Source organism: Gopherus evgoodei, chromosome 2 (assembly GCF_007399415.2).
Source record: "Gopherus evgoodei ecotype Sinaloan lineage chromosome 2, rGopEvg1_v1.p, whole genome shotgun sequence".
Classification (NCBI taxonomy): domain Eukaryota; kingdom Metazoa; phylum Chordata; order Testudines; family Testudinidae; genus Gopherus; species Gopherus evgoodei.
The window spans coordinates 111,891,785-111,906,944 of NC_044323.1; the positions used below are offsets into that span (position 1 = coordinate 111,891,785).

Genomic DNA, 15,160 nt, shown 5'->3' on the forward strand with positions numbered 1-15,160 from the left:
TGTTCCAGTCTATTCCCTGCAGCTCCCCAGCCTTGCACCCCAGAACTGTCCTGTCTTGCTGTGGTCAGAAGCCTGGCCAGTGTAAACTCATTACCTGGTTCACCGCTTTGACAAAAGGGTAGTGGATATGCAACATCCCTTATTAACCTGAGCTGAGATTTCCAAAACACTTCAACCAAAACAGATTTACTAACTACAGAAAAATAGATTGTGATTATAAGTGATAACTATCTCTGACATTTATGCCTACCTTAAATAAAAAATAAACACGCTTTCCAAATCATAAACTTTTAGTCTAAGCAAGAGTTGACTCAAACAGCTTTTGGTTACAGTTACAGTTCCTCAATACGCACAGGGCCAGCTTTAGTAAGTACGGGGCCCGATTCAAATACCCAGCAGCAGTTATCCTGGCACTGAAGGACCTGCTGCTGAAATGCCGCTGAAGATGCGAAGCGAGTGAAGAACCCGCCACCAAAGTGCCACTGAAGCCCCGGACCACCACTGGGTGAGTAAAAAATTAAAAAGGCACCTAAGTTAGGTGCTCTTCTTTAGGGCGCGGGGCCCTCTTAAGCACGGGGCCCGATTCAGGGGAATCGGCCTAAAGGTGGCCCTGAATACACAGATTCCCTTCTGGCCTGGGACCAAACTCCCTTCAAAGTCTTTGCACTCCAGACATTCTTCCAGGTGTTGAGTTGGGGGTGGGTGGGAGGAGAGGCCACGTGATGATGTCACTTACCCTCTTTTATACTTTCTTCCAGCTTACTGGAAAGATCCTTGCTGTGATGTGGGGGATCAGACAATCCCCATTGATCAAGCAGTCTCCACTGCATACCTGCCTTCTCTAAGGAGTCTTTGGGATACTGGATTCTTTTCTTGATGGGTGTTGATGAGCCATTAACACTGTCTGGCTCTTGATGATGGACTTCTTTGTTGTAACAAAGGCTGGTTGTGGATGTTCCCAACCTCACAACATATTTCGGTAGCAATACTTCATAACTTCACATACAATGTGTGAAAGTAGAATGAATTATATAATAAGAATAGAAAGGATTAAAGAAATGTTGTCTGTATCTTTGAGCAAAGATGTTGGAATGTTGCAACCAGGTGTCAGGAATACAGACATTAACATAGAACAATTGCACCATTTAAGGACAATTGGTGAAGCATTAGCCTTAGATCGATAACAGTTAGTAAGGAAATAGGATATGCATGCTGTGCCCCAGGTGAATTTTCCTGTTTTGCTTTCTTTGTCCCTTTGTCTAATTCCCGCTCTTTTATCTGTATAAATAAGACTGTTTGGGCCTTGCATGGCCACTCACATATTCTGAATGTTATTGGCGGAGCACTGCGCTAATAAACAGAGTGGTCTGGCAAATTGTGAGTCCTGATTCTAACTTTGACAATTTGGAGGTCCCACCGAGATGGCAACCGTCTTCACTGGGGCTGTGTGATTCCTGACCGTTTCTGTAGGACGACCGTGGCAGCCGGCACCTGGGCACTTGGCCCAAGCGGTCCTCCACTAGAATGGAAAGGTGCATGACCACAGTGAAGTCTACGCCATCGAACCTGTTGGTTCCCACTCTGTTCTGATAGGGATCCCGGGATCTAACATCAGGATTCTGGTCAGGTAATTATTTCTGTGTTTTGTCCGGACTGAGGACTGTCCTGTCTCTGTGTCTATCCGTCCTCCCTGTGGAGTGTTTGAGTCTGGGTGCCGTTTCTATCTGGGGATCGGCCAACCAAGGGGTCCCTGTCCCTGCGGTCTGAGTGAGTGAAATCTGCACAATCGCAGCCGCACCACACCTTGGGTAAAACCCTTAGTGTGAAAGCAAGGGTGACTGAGGCAGTAGCCTATGGGCTCCTTTTCTGTGTTGCACTGGGCATCGCTCTGACGAACCCTAATTTCCTTCTTGTGTGATTGGTGTGTGAAGTCCTCCTGTATGGGTAACCAGACGTCTAAGCCGGGGCAGTTCCCTAAAGGAACTCCGGCTCATTTTATGTATTTTAGGAAAGGTCTAGACTCCTGTAAGTTTCTGGAAAAATGGTCTAGGCTAACTCAGGGAGATCCCAAAACTCAGTGGCCACTGTTAGGATCTTGGGATAAGGATCGAGTAGACGTCTTAAAAGACAAACTCGGTCAATCTAAAACTAAATTGGCAAAAGGAGAGGTCGATTGTTTCATGCAATGGTGGGAAGAGGCAAATCGTAGATGGACAGAATCGAAACTCGCCTCTCTCAAAGATTCAAATGATAAGTTAAAATCTTTATTGGAAACCTCCTCTCCCACCACTAGACCGAGCGCTCCCCTTTACCCTGTTCTCCAAGCAGACCCCCCTTCATACTCCTGTCTCCGGGTGGGAAAAGATGAAGAAAACCCCTTGCTAGATTCCGGGGATGAGGATGAAGAAGACGCATTAATTGGCCTGGCAGCCTTGCGTCAAATCAATAGACGGCCACCCACGCCCCCAGCTCAGGAACAACTGTTACCAGATCTCCCAGATCAGGAACAATTCCCAGTTCGGACCCATCTGGACCATCCGGTACTGCCGAGGCCCATTCCTCTGGACTAATTCTGCCTCGTAAAAGTTCATGCTTAGGCATTAAAAATATCCAGGCTCCCCTCCGAATCCTGCATACTGGGGGCCAGGACGGGGGTCCCACTTGGAGCTATAAACCCTGGACTCGAACTGAGCTCCTTTCAATTATAAAAGGCTTTCCAAAGCCCCGAGAAAATCCTACCAAATTTGCAGAAGAATTTTTGTTAGTGTGTGATACCTATGAACCCTCTGAGGCAGACCTCCTGCAGCTGTGCAAGCTACTTGTAACAGCCGCTAGTGAGCATGAAAAATGGCTCACAGCAGCAGATTGGCTCGCTGCTGACCGCCACTCTACTTTGCCAGACACTGGTCCTACTGCTGAATTCCGAAAAAAGTGTAAGGAACGAGCTAAAAATCTATTTGAAGCCATCTCTCGGGTATGGACTCCTAAAACCAACTGGACTGCCATAAATAGCTGTAAGCAACGACAGGGAGAAAACCCGGGCGTCTATCGCACCCGGCTAACTGACATTTTTCTGCAACATTCTGGTATACAGCAACCAGATACAAATGGACAGGGCGCCCTGGCTAGTGCATTTGTTAATGGCCTCCTGCCTGCTATTGGCAATCTGCTAAAACGAATAAGTGTTGGATGGGAGACCGAAACCATGGACAAATTGCAAACAGTGGCAGAGCACTGCCAACGTACTTTAAAAGGAAAGGAAGAGCAATCAGCTCAGCAGTTAATGGCCTTGCAAATACAGCATTATTCAGGGCAGGGCAAACAGTACCGGGGATGGGGAAAATACCAGGGACGAGGACGGGAGGGACGTGGTCGTGGGAGGGAACAGGGAACTGGATTTTCGGGTTATAGGGATGTTTGTAATTACTGTAAACAGCCGGGACATTGGAAGAATGAGTGTCCAATCCGGCCTGGTAACTCTGTGAAAACCAGTTAAACCCCCTGCCAGCACAGCCAGTCAGCCCCCAGCCTTACTTTGCCCCACAACAATGACGGGACACCGGGGAACCTCAGGAAATTTTAGCCCCTTTACTACCTCTCACTCCCACGGGTGAGTGTGTGTTAACTATCAATGATCTTTCTCTCCCTTTCCTTGTTGACACGGGAGCTTCGCTCTCTGCAGTTCGTACTACCGACCTGCCTGAGGTTCCCCGCTCCGGAAAAACCATGTCCGCTGTGGGCATTACGGGAGTCCCAACCCCTTATCCCCTTTCAAAACCTCTACCGGTCCAGGTTGGTCCCCTTTCTGCAGATCATGCCTTCCTTCTCTCTAATTCCACTCCGGTAAACCTTTTGGGTCGGGATCTGTTATGTAAGCTTGGCTGCACCATATACTGTTCCCCGAATGGGGTCTATTTACAAATTCCCCAGTCTTTCCTGAGTGATTCTGTAGCCTCCCTGCTGTCTGAAACGTCCCTTTCTACTCCGGTCCCTTGTTGCCCACTGGTCCCGTCCCTTGAGCACCTAATTTCGCAGGTCCCATCCTCTCTGTGGCCAACCCATCCCTCTGAGGTGGGCCGCTTAAATACTGATCCTGTCTGTATTACTGTTGACTCTTCCAAACCCCTGCCTCGCCTATCTCAGTACCCTTTAAACCCTGAGGCAGAGGCTGGCATTGCTCCAGTCATAACTGCCCTGCAGGAGCAAGGCATTATTGTTCCCTGTTCCAGTCCCTGTAACACTCCTATCTTCCCCGTTCGAAAAGCTGATGGCAAATCATGGCGATTTGTTCAGGACCTTCGAGCCATTAATCGTATTGTCATACCCATTTTTCCTGTTGTCCCAAACCCAGCAACGATCCTGGCTTCTATTCCACCAGCTGCAACTCATTTTACTGTTATTGATTTGTGTTCTGCTTTCTTTTCTGTTCCGGTTCACCCTGATTCCCAGTACCTCTTTGCCTTTTCCTACAGGAGACAGCAATATACATGGACCACGCTCCCTCAGGGGTATACAGAAAGTCCATCTTATTTCTCCCAGACATTAGCCCAAGACCTAGCTGACCTTGTTTTCCCATCTGGGTCCACTCTAGTCCAATATGTAGATGATCTGCTCCTCTGTTCCCCCTCGTTATCTGCCTCAGAAACTGATTCTTTAGTGCTCCTTACTGCCCTAGCAAACAAAGGTCACAAGGCTTCTTGCTCTAAACTACAGCTTTGTCAAACCTCTGTCACATACCTTGGTTTTCTCCTCTCCCAGGGTTCCCGTACGCTTTCTCCCACCCGCGTCCAGGCTATTCTTAGCTTTCCCAAACCCTGCACTCCACGCCAGGTCCGAAAATTTTTAGGCATGACTGGATTTTGCAGGCAATGGATTCCCCAGTACGCCTCCCTTGCAAAACCTCTACATGAACTCACTCGACTCTCTGTGCCTAATCCCATGCCATGGCCACCTGAAGCAGACTCTGCCTTTGTTTCCCTCAAACAAGGTTTGGCTTAGGCCCCCGCTTTAGGGCTGCCAGACTACTCTAAGCCTTTTACCCTTTTCTGCCATGAACAATCTGGATGTGCACTTGGAGTTCTCACTCAGGTGCACGGAGGCAGGAATCACCCAGTAGCTTATTTCTCTGCCACTTTGGACCCTGTGGCCCAAGGCCTGCCCCCCTAACTGCGTGCTGTGGCTGCTGCAGCACGCTTAGTCGAAATGTCTGAATCCCTTGTCCTTTGCTCCCCCCTTACTCTCATGGTCCCTCACTCTGTAGAAACTCTGCTGTTACAACGCAATACAAGCCACCTCTCCTCCGCTCGCCTTACCAGGTATGAACTTCTACTGCTGTCGGCCTCATATATCACTATAAAGCGCTGTTCTCAGTTAAATCCTGCCACTTTCCTTCCTTTGTCTAATGACGGTGATCCTCATGATTGCCTTGCAACTGTCTCTGCTATCACCGTCCCGCGCTCTGACCTTTCTGATGTCCCTCTCCCTAACTCTGACCTTGTTTTGTTTACTGATGGTTCCTGTTTTCGAGACAACCAAGGTCGTCTCCTTGCAGGATACGCTGTAGTGTCACTCTCTGAAACCCTAGAAGCTGCACCTTTACCTTCTGTAACCTCAGCACAAGTTGCTGAATTAGTTGCCCTCACCCGTGCCTGCTTTTTGGCTGAGGGACGCTCCGCCACCAATTACACTGACTCTCGCTATGCTTTTGGGGTTGTACATGACTTTGGTACCCTCTGGCAAGCTCGGGGTTTCCTTACATCTGCTGGTACCCCTATTAAGAACGGCCCCTGTATCGCTGCTCTCCTGTATGCAGTTTTACTTCCCTCTGCCCTGGCTATTGTTAAGTGCCCTGGCCACTCGATGGCAGACACTGATGTTGCTAAGGGTAACGCGTTTGCTGATGCCTCTGCTAAACATGCTGCTGCTATAGAACCTTCCCCAGATGCATTTCTAGGTTCCCTCTCTGTTTCTATACCACCACCGTCCCTCACTGACCTCACCCTGCTCCAGGACTCTGCCCCAGAAACTGAAAAAGATTCCTGGGTTGCCCAGGGTTGCTCTCTACATCCTGATTCCCTTTGGCGTTCGCCCACTGGTACCTTCGTAGCCCCCTTTTCATTCTACCCATCGCTGGCCGCCCTGCTACTCGGTGTTTCGCATGTCGGAAAGGAGGGAATGGTGTCTCCTCTAACTAAGGCGGGATGGTGGGCTCCCCATTTCAGCTCTTTTGCAGCCCACCACTGTGCCGCCTGCACCACTTGCCAAAGCCACAATATTGGTAAACCTGTAAAAGTGGCTCAGGGATTCCGGGGCTTGCCCCAAACACCCTTCTTGCATTGGCAACTTGATTTTGTACAAATGCCTAAGTGTCAACGATTTGAATTTATTTTGGTTATGGTATGTTTATTTTCTGGTTGGACTGAAGCCTTTTCTTGTCGCAAGGCTGACTCACTGTCCGTTGCTAAATGTTTGTTAAACCATATTATGCCTGCCAAGGGAATTCCTGCCACTCTGTCCAGTGACCGGGGTACACACTTTACCGGACAAATTGTTCAACACCTGGATCGTATATTACATGTCACACACCTGCTGCACTGTCCCTACCACCCACAAAGTGCAGGTGCTGTGGAAAGGCGAAATGGTGTACTTAAGAATAAACTTGCTAAAATTTGTGACTCCACAGGGTTAAGTTGGTCAGCAGCTTTACCACTAGCCCTTATGGAAATGCGATCCACTCCATCCCAAAGGCATAAACTGAGTCCTTTTGAAATCGTTATGGGACGCCCTATGCGAACTGTGGCTACCATTACTCCAGTCTCAGACTTGAATTTGACTCACAGTATGCTCCTTCAATATTGCAAGGGATTAATGCAAGCTGTAAGTCACTTCCATTCACAGGTTCGAGCCGCCTGGCCAATGGAACCCACCTCTGACGCCTGCCACAACCTTGAACCAGGTGACTGGGTCTACGTACAGCATCACCATCGAAAACACGCCTTGGAACCTCGGTGGAAGGGTCCTCATCAGGTACTGCTTACTACCCAGACAGCTGTTAAACTATCTGGCATTGCAGCGTGGATACATGCTTCACAGTGTAAGAAGACACCCTCCCTGGCGAACCAATCAACACATCAGGACTGCGCAGAGTCAGTTTTGACTCCAGAAGAAGACGTAGAGGAACAGCCTGCAATACCTTACAATCTACGCTCTCGTAAGGGTTGCCAGAAGCAGACGACGACCTAAAGCAAGGCCCAAGAAGCAGCAGTAGTGAGCCTAGCGCCTGCTGCCTGGTGGACATAAAACTGTGAGTGCAGTTCCCTCAGTTGAGGTTGTCAGAACCAGAAGGGCCTTGCCTCCAACATGCAGCTCTGGTGGCGCCTGTTCCTCGGCTGCTGGTATCTTAAGGTCTGGGGTGCCCACAATGACAATTCTTTTATCCAGCAGCAAGTGTGGATAGCTCAGACCCTTAATATTTCTAAATGCTGGGTCTGCAGCCACATCCCAGCCCACTCTCAAGCTGGTGTTCCTGTCCTGGCTATCCCACTGAATTCCCCAGACCTTACTGGAGGACCTCGTCCATTTAACAAAACATGGAACAGCAATGACACTTGGGAAGCAGTGGGAATAAATGTATCTAAATGGATAAGTGTGGTGGAGGGGAAAGGTCATTGGTGTTGGTTGTGTAATGGGACAGGGCTGGATCTGGGAACAAGCCGTTGCCTTCAACATATTGTGGCAAATGGAGTATGGGATTATTCAAACAAAACTAAGGAGTGGCGGACTGGGTATGGGGATATGAATTTTTTTTCAACCTGGGATCAAACAGAAAAATCAGTCTCATGTTCCCCCTACAGTAATCTTAGTAAAAATAATACAATCTTCCAACGCCATACAAATACTACCACTCCTCGTAAGGAGGATTACCCTGTGCCCTTTGGAGGATATTACTCCTCATTTGCAGATACCTATGTAACAAATGGCTGCAATCGACCCTTCCCGGCCTTAATAGGCCATCATTTGGTTTGTGGAACCAAAGCTTATACTGTATTACCAGCTAACTGGTCAGGTATCTGTTATCCCGCCCAACTCTTCCCACAATTCCGGGTACTAGAGTCCCTCCCACGAGAACGCCTCCGTAATTTCAGGCGAAAAAGAAGGGACTTACTAGATGCCCAGTGGTATATACATAACATAAGCCCCTTAACTTGGGAAGAGGCCATTGGCACTTCCTTTATCCCACTTGGGGGAGTAATACACCACGCAAAAAGACTCCTAAGGTTACAAGCAGTGGTTGAAATAATGGCAAATAAAACCGGAGAAAGTTTAAAAACCCTGGCCAAAGAAACAGGGGTGATCAGACAGGTTGCCCTCCAAAACCGTCAAGCATTAGACATAGTGCTGGCGGCCAAAGGAGGGACCTGTGCTCTCATTGGAAAAGAATGTTGTGTGTTTATACCTGACAATACCAATGAGGTAATAGATCACGCTAGCCACTTAGAACAAATCGCATATCTTCCTCATGAAGAGCTGAGTTCTTTATGGAAGTGGCTAAGTAACCTGTTCAATTTCTCTGGCATAGGAAACTGGTTGTTTCAGGGAGCCCTAACTATCCTGTTTGGAATCTTAGTGATTTTTGTATGCTTTCAGTTAATCTCCTGTTGTATTCACAATTGTGTCACCCAGATGACTGCCCCAAAACAGAGTGCTAACATGATGATTTTGAATATCACTGATGAACTAAGAGATAAGGAACGGTTAATTTGTGGAACTCAGTAAGGGTTGGTCATGGCATACGCCTGACCAAAAGGAGGGATTGTGAAAGTAGAATGAATTATATAGTAAGAATAGAAAGAATTAAAGAAATGTTGTCTGTATCTTTGAGCAAAGATGTTGGAATGTTGCAACCAGGTGTCAGGAATACAGACATTAACATAGAACAATTGCACCGTTTAAGGGCAATTGGTGAAGCATTAGCCTTAGATCGATAACAGTTAGTAAGGAAATAGGATATGCATGCTGTGCCCCAGGTGAATTTTCCTGTTTTGCTTTCTTTGTCCTTTTGTCTAATTCCCGCTCTTTTATCTGTATAAATAAGACTGTTTGGGCCTTGCATGGCCACTCACATATTCTGAATGTTATTGGCGGAGCGCTGCGCTAATAAACAGAGTGGTCTGAAAAATTTTGAGTCCTGATTCTAACTTTGACAAATGATACCACACACAATCCAACAGGATATTAACGTTCAACAGATCAAGACTTTTTAAATGATACCTGACAAGGTATACGTTGTACAAAACATATATCACCATGGTGAATATGGGGGTTCCAGGATGCTACTTTGAGGTAAAGAGTGTCATAACTGGAAATGTTTTTTTCCTGTCCAGTGAAAATTTGAGATATCAAAAAGATTCTCCTGTAATGTGTCTGGATAAAACAGACCTTTCAAATTAACACCCACACGCAACCTGCCTGGTGGTTAGGGCATTCACCTGTTAGATGGGATACCTGGAGGAGTCCAGTCCCTGCTCTGAATTTCTCTCTAGTTTTGACCAGAAATTCCCTCCTGGACCTGAGAAACCTTCCAAAATATTCCTGAGAGTGATGTATTCTCACAAAAAGTTTCAGTTTTTACAAAAGGGCATTTTTGATGAAAAACCATTTAATTGAAAAGTTGCCAACCAGCTATAGTATTCAATATGATTGACTGACTTACTACTACATGAGTGACCTTATCAAACTCTCATTAATCTGAAGAAAACCCAAGAACTTAATTTGATGCAGATAAACAGGCATCTATTATACATGAAAAATATTTAGTTATCTCAGAAAAGAATTAAGACAATTATTCTGTTCCCTTTCCTTACACTAGCTGTCATGTCCAATTCTTTTTTCAAAAACTTTTGGTTTTAGAAGTTACAGCTACTAAGGCCTTGATACTGCAATCTCATAGGTCACACGCTGAAATTTATGATCACGAATAGTCCCGTTGACTACTGGTATGTCTACACAGCAGCTGGGAGGTGTAATTCCCATACAGATAGCACATAAGAGTCACTTTGTGGCTGCAATGGCAAAGGCTAGCTGCCCACGTATAGTGCCACCCGACTCTCTGGGTACATATTCAGGTGGCTAGCTCAAGCTGTCACCCATGTCACCATGGCCACACTGCTATTTTAGCATGCTAGCTTGAGCAGAGCTAGTGAGTTTATGTCTACTCATGCTGGGAATTACCACTCCCAGCTGCTGTGTAGACACACCGTGTCTCTTTTGAACACACTTTGTTCTCTATACCGATGTCAGAACATTTTTTAAAGGAGAGTATAAGATTTGTCTCCAACGTCTTCCCATTGATTTCTCTTCTCTATGAAAAATTGCTTGACACTTTTGTGAAAATGAAAACTTGTTCAGTTGTCACTCTTACCTTTTCAGCCTGGCCCCTCCACTTTATTTGTGAAGACAAGTTTTAAACTCAGTAAAATACCTTTGTTAAAAAAAGAAGATGACCCCATTAGTCCCTATTACTACCAGGATCAAAAGGTTATTTCCAGTATTAAAGATCATATTTATCCTCTTAACTGTTTATAAATTCCCTCTCACCTGTTTACTCTGCAGTGCCGCCTCTTGGCTTGACCTTGCACAGCACAGGTGTGAAGTGCTGTGCATTTAATAGAAAGATAAAAAGAGGGAGAACCATCAATATTACATTAATGAGCAATGGGAATGTTTAGCTAAATTCCTTCTTAGCAAGAGGAGCACATTTAAATCTATATCTCCTCTTGCACTCTTGGGAGGGACAGACCTCAATATTGATGCAAAAATTAATAAAAGTTGTAACCTTTTTGTAATGTTGGTCAATACAAACGTGTTTGCCTCTTTACAGAATGTTAAAATATACCTACAAATTATACTATAGCCAGGATGCTTGAAAATAATACCTGTGTATGGGTTAGTTTAGTATAATATGTTCAAGCAAATTAAAGAAATTACAGAAGGCTTCTGCTTTCTATCACCCAGAAACTGGCTAAGGGCCAGAAAGATAACATCTCCTTGACCATAAAAGGGTTTATGACTCCCATGAGTGCTTATACAGACTTTTAAAAAGCAGCTTTCCTAATTTTACTTTGCCTTAACATTTATATCATGTTTAAAAGATGTACTGCTTATTGGAATTTGCGCTTTGTACAAAATACTTAATACACGTTTAATTGCTACCACAGATTGGAACTCTAAGAAGCTTGGGTCAAGAACCAACAAATCAAAATAGTGTCCTATCTACTGGGCAGTCCATGGGATTTATGGGGCCCTATGCAGTATTATTAAACTGGTAGATCTATGCCTGATAGCAGCCCAGGGTCGCAGCCCGGGAGGGGATGGACAGGGCAGCAAAGGATAGTGAACCACCCGGCCTGCCTCACAGAGTCCGAGAGTCACAGTTTCCTGCAGGTACCCTCTCCCTCACACAAAATGCACGGTGCTAGCGCATTTGGCTCTCTGAATACGGCCCCTGCCTAAGGAGACTGCAGTGTGCACTAGGTGTGTGGGAGCCAACTCGCTCTTACCTGCTGTCATGGGCTGTGGGTGAAGCTACTGCTTGGGGAGGCTAGCTCCCCAGCCCACCTCTTCTGCCTGTGACTCCACCCATACTCCACTCCTGCTCAGCCCCAGACCCCACCCCCATTCTGCCCAGGCCCCACCTTCTCCACACTGTCTCCCTCATCTCTTCCCTCCCCCCCTGCTCACCCCATTTCAGTCAAATCCCTAAACCCAAAAGAAGCAAATGACATTTTAAAAAAAAACCATTCTTCTACAATTTCTTTCTAAAGAAAATGGAACATGTTTTCCACTGCATGCCAGATGGTGAAGACTGGACATTCAGAAGATACCTAATTAAAAGCACTAAAAACTTGGGAATAAAAAAATGTCAGTCACCGTTTGTTTGATATATCCTGAAGTTTGTCAGAGATTTATTTTCAAAAACTTTGCAGTAAAGACAAGTCAGCTGTCCTGCTGAATACAACATTAAATATTATGGAATACATGATGCAGCTCTTCTGTGTTTTACATTTTCTTAATCGGTATTTCTAAGATGATTTTATCTTTTAAATGTACTCTTAAGCCATCGTAAAGTAATCATTCCAGATTACTACATATTTAACTCATTGAAACAAAGACATTATTTTAAATTATTTAGTCATAGAGGTTTAGCGTGTTCATAACAATGTTCACTGCTTTTAGAAAAAGGGAACATTAATTTACTGTGTGTGATCTCCATAACAATAGACATGTTTATGAAATTTCACCAACTTTAAAAAATATGTTTCCAAAGATTTTAGGCATAAAGGATTTTATATCTTACTAAGGTACTGATTTTTCTAGAGGGTTCTCTTAAAACTAGTTCATCAGATAGTCAGAAGTAAAGAAAGGGAAACTCATTTGTCCCACTATCTGGAAGGAAAGAAGTGTTGTCCCTTTAAGGGCTCTCTTCAACAGGGGGTGAAGGGCCAAAGAGATGGACAGCCAGGACAGGAAGACTTTGGAAGCAAGTTTTTTGTACTATTGTAATTAAAATTAAAATGTGTATTTTAGATAAGGCTGGTCTTTTGAAGGATTTATTTAAAAAACTATATGTCTGAAGATCCAAGCATTTAAGGCTAAAGATGAATACTCAAATTGTGCATCTAAAAATCTATGCATGGATTTTTTAGAGATGTGATTTTATAATCTTCAGCAATACACTAATAAAATATTTTTAAAGCAAATTTTAAACTAAGATCCTGTAGACTAACATGTTCTGAGTAACTATTACAGTGACGCACAACTGCTTTTGTTGGTAAATTCAGAAACTGACAGCATATACCTGGGGATTGGCAAATGCCTGTTAAATGGCTTCATTACCACTTGAATGGCTCTTTAACAGTTTCAGTGTTGTGCGAATAGTCTGGCAGGCTGGAAGGCTCTCTCACTTTTAAGTACTAGATCCCCTACGGAATAAGAGTCACCAGGCTGCAGCAGCCAGATGAGGGAGCCTGCAGGACGGGTCAGAACAGGGATAGGAAGAGAGGGGAGGGTGAACGCTACTTTAGACCCAGGGGTGCCCCACGCAGTCATCTATGCTGCCTATGCCTAAGGACGGCCCTGCCTATCTAGACCAGGACACCCCCTTCTTGTAAAAATGGTAAGTTTGGAATTCATATAATTCCTTATCTCAAGAACAGAAAATTTGTAAAGAAAAGTGTTTAGGAAAGACCCAGTCCTGAAAACAATGCTAGGATGTTCTTTACGCATATACCCCAAAAAGGAATGTGGAGATTTGTTATCAGAACAATAAATCTAGGGTTGTAAAGAGGGTATCTACCATAGGCATCTACTCCATGGGTGCTCTGGGGCTGTAGGAAAAAAGTGGTGGGTGCTGAGCACCCACTGGCAGCCCCCTACCAGGACCTCCCCCTCCCCCCAGTACCTCCTGCCCTCTGTCAGGCCCTGTTGATCAGCACCTCCCCCTCTCTCCCAGTGTCTACTGCCTGCCACAGATCAACTGTTTTGCCAGATCAGGAGGCGCTGGGAGGAAGGGGTTAGGAGAGAGGGCACAACGCACTCAGGGAAGAGGGCGGAGCTCGGCAGGTAAGGGGCAGGGAGGGAAGAGGCAGGGCAGGGAAGGAAGAAGCAGACTGGGGGAAGGGCATGGGTGGAGCACCCCCTCCCCCCCCCCCGGCAGATTAGAAGCTCAGCACCAATGGCCTCTACCAGCCCTCCTTTTCAAGAAAATTCTGCGTCCTTAAAACTTTAGAGAAAAATGTGTGTAGTAGGGAAATGTTTTGTTAAAAAACATTGATTATTTTTTAAATGTTGAAATGGCAAACCATTTTGAAAGGCATATTTGGAAGTATTTTAACTAAATGCAAGAAGAGTGTGTGGTTTCTTAATATCACTGCTATGTAAGTGATAAAAGGCTTTATGTAACCTGCAGCACATAGAAAATTGGAATGATACAGAGATTAGCATGGCCCCTACACGAGGATAACACCCACATTTGTGAAGCATTCCATCTAGTACAGCTGATTACTCATGTAAAAAGTCATTACGTATAGAATAGTTATATTAATGCAAAATTAACTAATTACTGTCTGTGCTCCAGCAGCTCCTGCGCTCTGCTCAGGAAGACAAGAAGAATGAACTCTCCAAAAATTGTTATGAAGTATCAACAACTTCTTCAGCTTAAAGACTCTAAGAAGTACTGATTTTTTAAAAAGACTGTTTTTAAAGCTAAAATTATTTTATAAAGAATGAGTATTTTGCCTTTTTTAATTTCCTGTTGAATGCTAATAAGACCAAAGGAACATTTCCCAAAATGGACAGAATCAAAAGGAAATTCAAAACCTAAAAGTTATCTGAAGCGTTCCCCAACAGGACACAGCCAATTAGAAGTGCGCTGCGCATTCATTAAGCAGACTGCATATCAAAATCTGAAAGTGTCAACAAAATCAACCCCTGAAGACATGGAACCGTCGAAAGAAAGACAGTAGCCAGCTTGAATCTAAACAAGCCTGGAAAAGGAGTGTTTTCCTATAATTTCATGAAAATAAGAAGAGTATAAAAAATTCTGAAGTGATCACCCATGCCACTCAGCTACTGTGCTCAAACAGCATGCACTCCTCAGTTCATCCTATCCATCTCTGCAAGCCAACAGTCACAGACAGCTAAGAAAAACAAAAAGACAACTCAAGAAGAAATCAACACAAGGAAAACCTCTAAGATGTCCTCATGGATTGGTGAGAGAAAATTAATTGACACACTGGCAAAGGATTAGAATTAATAACTTGTAATGATTTTACTGGGCTATGGTAATGATATTTTAACAAACTTAACAGATTCTCCTGTTAATCACCAAATGGCTATACCATGTATTCCTGGAAAACATACAGGGGCTAAACACTGGTAAACAGACAAGTAGCAGGATTTAAGATTCTTAATATTCATTAACTGGCCTGTTTGAAGACAGCTCCTTAAATGGCTTCTAAGTAACTGATTTAAATATTTTCTTTCATTTCATGGGATTTAGTTGCACTGACAACCAAGGCATTTACCTGAAGGCCAATAAAACAGGAATACCTCACTAACAGAATCTGAATGCAGAGCCTAAATAATAGCTGGACTGTTTCTG

At 44.7% G+C, this 15,160-nt stretch overlaps 1 non-coding gene across 1 annotated transcript; it reads left to right on the top strand.

Moving 5' to 3' along the window:
- The first annotated feature begins 13,948 nt into the window (after nt 1-13,948).
- LOC115647302 lies at nt 13,949-14,051 on the top strand. The gene has a single exon (XR_003999262.1). It is a non-coding gene; the product is annotated as a U6 spliceosomal RNA (small nuclear RNA).
- The last annotated feature ends 1,109 nt before the right edge of the window (nt 14,052-15,160 follow it).